This window comes from Electrona antarctica, assembly GCF_951216825.1.
Source record: "Electrona antarctica genome assembly, chromosome: 19".
Classification (NCBI taxonomy): domain Eukaryota; kingdom Metazoa; phylum Chordata; class Actinopteri; order Myctophiformes; family Myctophidae; genus Electrona; species Electrona antarctica.
This window is the reverse complement of record NC_136800.1, coordinates 42,200,214-42,207,662: the sequence shown is the minus strand read 5'-3', so window position 1 is coordinate 42,207,662 and position 7,449 is coordinate 42,200,214.

Genomic DNA, 7,449 nt, shown 5'->3' with positions numbered 1-7,449 from the left:
GTTACCATGTGGGGGTCCCTGGGGGGTCCCTGGGGGTCCCCAGGGGTCCCCGAACCTTGAGACCCCCAAAAACGCCCCCACGGGGGTGACACGATTCCAACAAACCCACTCTTGTCCAAAACGGTTGAGAAATGAAAGAGTTACCATGTGGGGGTCCCTGGGGGTCCCTAGGGGTCCCCGAACCTTGAGACACCCAAAAACGCACCCAGGGGGGCGACACGATTCCAACGAACCCACCCCCGTCCAAAATAGTAGAAAAATGAAAGAGTTACCATGTGGGGGTCCCTGGGGGTCCCCAGGGGTCCCCGGACCTTGAGACCCCCAAAAACGCCCCCACGGGGGTGACACGATTCCAACAAACCAACCCTCGTCCAAAACGGTTGAGAAATGAAAGAGTTACCATGTGGGGGTCCCTGGGGGGTCCCTGGGGGTCCCTAGGGGTCCCCGAACCTTGAGAACCCCCGCCCTCCCTCTATACACACGCGTGTGTGTGCAGCGTGCGCGCGTGCGTGTATGTGCATACCCCACGGACCCCCGCGGACCCCCGCGGACCCCCACCTGGGCACGAGACCACCGGGAGCGCGTCCGGGACGGCGGCCCGGTTCGAACGAGATTCCCCCCGTACGAAACGGCCCAGGGACGGCCGAGATACCCCGCTCGGTTTAATTTTGACAAGACAAAGGAAAAACAGCGCCCCCTTGAGAAAAGTCAGTATTTGACTTTTGAAAAGTCAAAGTCAGTATTTGACTTTTGAAAAGTCAAACGGTGACTTTTCCCGAGGTCTGTCAAATAGTCGAAAAAAAGACGAAAATCACTCCGAGACGATGGGCTATAGCCCATGGTCTCGAACGGCATACTATAGCATGCCGTTTTGCATCATTTTTGAGGATTTGAAAAAAAGACGAAAATCACTCCGAGACCATGGGCTATAGCCCATGGTCTCGGAGTGATTTTTGTCTTTTTTTCAAATCCTCGTTTTTCATCATTTATGACCATGGGCTATAGCCCATATCGGACGGCATACTATAGCATGCCGTTTTTCATCATTTTTGAGGATTTGAAAAAAAGACGAAAATCACTCCGAGACCATGGGCTATAGCCCATGGTCTCGGAGTGATTTTTGTCTTTTTTTCAAATCCTCGTTTTTCATCATTTATGACCATGGGCTATAGCCCATATCGGACGGCATACTATAGCATGCCGTTTTTCATCATTTTTGAGGATTTGAAAAAAAAACGAAAATCACTCCGAGACGATGGGCTATAGCCCATGGTCTCGAACGGCATACTATAGCATGCCGTTTTGCATCATTTTTGAGGATTTGAAAAAAAGACGAAAATCACTCCGAGACCATGGGCTACAGCCCATCGTCTCGGAGTCATTTTCGTCTTTTTTTCAAATCCTCATTTTTCATCATTTATGACCATGGGCTATAGCCCATATCGGACGGCATACTATAGCATGCCGTTTTTCATCATTTTTGAGGATTTGAAAAAAATACGAAAATCACTCCGAGACCATGGGCTATAGCCCATGGTCTCGAACGGCATACTATAGCATGCCGTTTTGCATCATTTTTGAGGATTTGAAAAAAAGACGAAAATGAGTCAGACGATGGGCTATAGCCCATGGTCTCGGAGTGATTTTTGTCTTTTTTTCAAATCCTCGTTTTTCATCATTTATGACCATGGGCTATAGCCCATATCGGACGGCATACTATAGCATGCCGTTTTTCATCATTTTTGAGGATTTGAAAAAAAAAACGAAAATCACTCCGAGACGATGGGCTATAGCCCATGGTCTCGAACGGCATACTATAGCATGCCGTTTTGCATCATTTTTGAGGATTTGAAAAAAAGACGAAAATCACTCCGAGACCATGGGCTATAGCCCATCGTCTCGGAGTCATTTTCGTCTTTTTTTCAAATCCTCGTTTTTCATCATTTATGACCATGGGCTATAGCCCATATCGGACGGCATACTATAGCATGCCGTTTTTCATCATTTTTGAGGATTTGAAAAAAAGACGAAAATCACTCTGAGACGATGGGCTATAGCCCATGGTCTCGAATGGCATACTATAGCAAGCCGTTTTGCATCATTTTTGAGGATTTGAAAAAAAGACGAAAATGACTCCGAGACCATGGGCTACAGCCCATCGTCTCGGAGTCATTTTCGTCTTTTTTTCAAATCCTCGTTTTTCATCATTTATGACCATGGGCTATAGCCCATATCGGACGGCATACTATAGCATGCCGTTTTTCATCATTTTTGAGGATTTGAAAAAAATACGAAAATCACTCCGAGACCATGGGCTATAGCCCATGGTCTCGAACGGCATACTATAGCATGCCGTTTTGCATCATTTTTGAGGATTTGAAAAAAAGACGAAAATCACTCCGAGACGATGGGCTATAGCCCATGGTCTCGGAGTGATTTTTGTCTTTTTTTCAAATCCTCGTTTTTCATCATTTATGACCATGGGCTATAGCCCATATCGGACGGCATACTATAGCAAGCCGTTTTGCATCATTTTTGAGGATTTGAAAAAAAGACGAAAATGACTCAGACGATGGGCTATAGCCCATGGTCTCGGAGTGATTTTTGTCTTTTTTTCAAATCCTCGTTTTTCATCATTTATGACCATGGGCTATAGCCCATATCGGATGGCATACTATAGTAGGCCGTTTTTCATCATTTTTGAGGATTTGAAAAAAAGACGAAAATCACTCCGAGACGATGGGCTATAGCCCATGGTCTCGAACGGCATACTATAGCATGCCGTTTTGCATCATTTTTGAGGATTTGAAAAAAAGACGAAAATAACTCCGAGACCATGGGCTATAGCCCATGGTCTCGAACGGCATCCTATAGCATGCCGTTTTGCATCATTTTTGAGGATTTGAAAAAAAGACGAAAATCACTCCGAGACGATGGGCTATAGCCCATGGTCTCGGAGTGATTTTTGTCTTTTTTTCAAATCCTCGTTTTTCATCATTTATGACCATGGGCTATAGCCCATATCGGACGGCATACTATAGCATGCCGTTTTTCATCATTTTTGAGGATTTGAAAAAAAACCGAAAATCACTCCGAGACGATGGGCTATAGCCCATGGTGTCGAACGGCATACTATAGCATGCCGTTTTGCATCATTTTTGAGGATTTGAAAAAAAGACGAAAATCACTCTGAGACCATGGGCTATAGCCCATCGTCTCGGAGTCATTTTCGTCTTTTTTTCAAATCCTCGTTTTTCATCATTTATGACCATGGGCTATAGCCCATATCGGACGGCATACTATAGCATGCCGTTTTTCATCATTTTTGAGGATTTGAAAAAAATACGAAAATCACTCCGAGACCATGGGCTATAGCCCATGGTCTCGAACGGCATACTATAGCATGCCGTTTTGCATCATTTTTGATGATTTGAAAAAAAGACGAAAATCACTCCGAGACCATGGGCTATAGCCCATAGTCTCGGAGTCATTTTCGTCTTTTTTTCAAATCCTCGTTTTTCATCATTTATGACCATGGGCTATAGCCCATATCGGACGGCATACTATAGCATGCCGTTTTTCATCATTTTTGAGGATTTGAAAAAAAGACGAAAATCACTCTGAGACGATGGGCTATAGCCCATGGTCTCGAATGGCATACTATAGCAAGCCGTTTTGCATCATTTTTGAGGATTTGAAAAAAAGACGAAAATCACTCTGAGACGATGGGCTATAGCCCATGGTCTCGAACGGCATACTATAGCATGCCGTTTTTCATCATTTTTGAGAATTTGAAAAAAAGACGAAAATCACTCCGAGACCATGGACTATAGCCCATGGTCTCGGAGTGATTTTCGTCTTTTTTTAAATCCTTGTTTTTCATAATTTTTGACAATGGGCTATAGCCCATGTCGAACGGCATACTATAGCATGCCGTTTTTTATCATTTTTGAGGATTTGAAAAAAAGACGAAAATCACTCCGAGACCATGGACTATAGCCCATGGTCTCGGAGGGATTTTCGTCTTTTTTTAAATCCTTGTTTTTCATCATTTTTGACAATGGGCTATAGCCCATGTCGAACGGCATACTATAGCATGCCGTTTTTTATCATTTTTGAGGATTTGAAAAAAAGACGAAAATCACTCCGAGACCATGGACTATATATAGCCCATGGTCTCGGAGTGATTTTTGTCTTTTTTTCAAATCCTCGTTTTTCATCATTTATGACCATGGGCTATAGCCCATATCGGATGGCATACTATAGCATGCCGTTTTTCATCATTTTTGAGGATTTGAAAAAAATCGAAAATCACTCCGAGACGATGGGCTATAGCCCATGGTCTCGAACGGCATACTATAGCATGCCGTTTTGCATCATTTTTGAGGATTTGAAAAAAAGACGAAAATAACTCCGAGACCATGGGCTATAGCCCATCGTCTCGGAGTCATTTTCGTCTTTTTTTCAAATCCTCGTTTTTCATCATTTATGACCATGGGCTATAGCCCATATCGGACGGCATACTATAGCATGCCGTTTTTCATCATTTTTGAGGATTTGAAAAAAAGACGAAAATCACTCCGAGACCATGGGCTATAGCCCATGGTCTCGAACGGCATACTATAGCATGCCGTTTTGCATCATTTTTGAGGATTTGAAAAAAAGACGAAAATCACTCCGAGACGATGGGCTATAGCCCATGGTCTCGGAGTGATTTTTGTCTTTTTTTTCAAATCCTCGTTTTTCATCATTTATGACCATGGGCTATAGCCCATATCGGACGGCATACTATAGCATGCCGTTTTTCATCATTTTTGAGGATTTGAAAAAAAAACGAAAATCACTCCGAGACGATGGGCTATAGCCCATGGTGTCGAACGGCATACTATAGCATGCCGTTTTGCATCATTTTTGAGGATTTAAAAAAAGACGAAAATCACTCTGAGACCATGGGCTATAGCCCATCGTCTCGGAGTCATTTTCGTCTTTTTTTCAAATCCTCGTTTTTCATCATTTATGACCATGGGCTATAGCCCATATCGGACGGCATACTATAGCATGCCGTTTTTCATCATTTTTGAGGATTTGAAAAAAATACGAAAATCACTCCGAGACCATGGGCTATAGCCCATGGTCTCGAACGGCATACTATAGCATGCCGTTTTGCATCATTTTTGAGGATTTGAAAAAAAGACGAAAATGACTCAGACGATGGGCTATAGCCCATGGTCTCGGAGTGATTTTTGTCTTTTTTTCAAATCCTCGTTTTTCATCATTTATGACCATGGGCTATAGCCCATATCGGACGGCATACTATAGCATGCCGTTTTTCATCATTTTTGAGGATTTGAAAAAAAAAACGAAAATCACTCCGAGACGATGGGCTATAGCCCATGGTCTCGAACGGCATACTATAGCATGCCGTTTTGCATCATTTTTGAGGATTTGAAAAAAAGACGAAAATCACTCCGAGACCATGGGCTATAGCCCATGGTCTCGAACGGCATACTATAGCATGCCGTTTTGCATCATTTTTGAGGATTTGAAAAAAAGACGAAAATCACTCCGAGACGATGGGCTATAGCCCATGGTCTCGGAGTGATTTTTGTCTTTTTTTCAAATCCTCGTTTTTCATCATTTATGACCATGGGCTATAGCCCATATCGGACGGCATACTATAGCAAGCCGTTTTGCATCATTTTTGAGGATTTGAAAAAAAGACGAAAATGACTCAGACGATGGGCTATAGCCCATGGTCTCGGAGTGATTTTTGTCTTTTTTTCAAATCCTCGTTTTTCATCATTTATGACCATGGGCTATAGCCCATATCGGATGGCATACTATAGTAGGCCGTTTTTCATCATTTTTGAGGATTTGAAAAAAAGACGAAAATCACTCCGAGACGATGGGCTATAGCCCATGGTCTCGAACGGCATACTATAGCATGCCGTTTTGCATCATTTTTGAGGATTTGAAAAAAAGTCGAAAATAACTCCGAGACCATGGGCTATAGCCCATGGTCTCGAACGGCATCCTATAGCATGCCGTTTTGCATCATTTTTGAGGATTTGAAAAAAAGACGAAAATCACTCCGAGACGATGGGCTATAGCCCATGGTCTCGGAGTGATTTTTGTCTTTTTTTCAAATCCTCGTTTTTCATCATTTATGACCATGGGCTATAGCCCATATCGGACGGCATACTATAGCATGCCGTTTTTCATCATTTTTGAGGATTTGAAAAAAAAACGAAAATCACTCCGAGACGATGGGCTATAGCCCATGGTGTCGAACGGCATACTATAGCATGCCGTTTTGCATCATTTTTGAGGATTTGAAAAAAAGACGAAAATCACTCTGAGACCATGGGCTATAGCCCATCGTCTCGGAGTCATTTTCGTCTTTTTTTCAAATCCTCGTTTTTCATCATTTATGACCATGGGCTATAGCCCATATCGGACGGCATACTATAGCATGCCGTTTTTCATCATTTTTGAGGATTTGAAAAAAATACGAAAATCACTCCGAGACCATGGGCTATAGCCCATGGTCTCGAACGGCATACTATAGCATGCCGTTTTGCATCATTTTTGAGGATTTGAAAAAAAGACGAAAATCACTCTGAGACGATGGGCTATAGCCCATGGTCTCGAATGGCATACTATAGCAAGCCGTTTTGCATCATTTTTGAGGATTTGAAAAAAAGACGAAAATCACTCTGAGACGATGGGCTATAGCCCATGGTCTCGAACGGCATACTATAGCATGCCGTTTTTCATCATTTTTGAGAATTTGAAAAAAAGACGAAAATCACTCCGAGACCATGGACTATAGCCCATGGTCTCGGAGTGATTTTCGTCTTTTTTTAAATCCTTGTTTTTCATAATTTTTGACAATGGGCTATAGCCCATGTCGAACGGCATACTATAGCATGCCGTTTTTTATCATTTTTGAGGATTTGAAAAAAAGACGAAAATCACTCCGAGACCATGGACTATAGCCCATGGTCTCGGAGGGATTTTCGTCTTTTTTTAAATCCTTGTTTTTCATCATTTTTGACAATGGGCTATAGCCCATGTCGAACGGCATACTATAGCATGCCGTTTTTTATCATTTTTGAGGATTTGAAAAAAAGACGAAAATCACTCCGAGACCATGGACTATATATAGCCCATGGTCTCGGAGGGATTTTCGTCTTTTTTTAAATCCTTGTTTTTCATCATTTTTGACAATGGGCTATAGCCCATGTCGAACGGCATACTATAGCATGCCGTTTTTGATCATTTTTGAGGATTTGAAAAAAAGAAGAAAATGACTCAGACGATGGGCTATAGCCCATGGTCTCGGAGTGATTTTTGTCTTTTTTTCAAATCCTCGTTTTTCATCATTTATGACCATGGGCTATAGCCCATATCGGATGGCATACTATAGCATGCCGTTTTTCATCATTT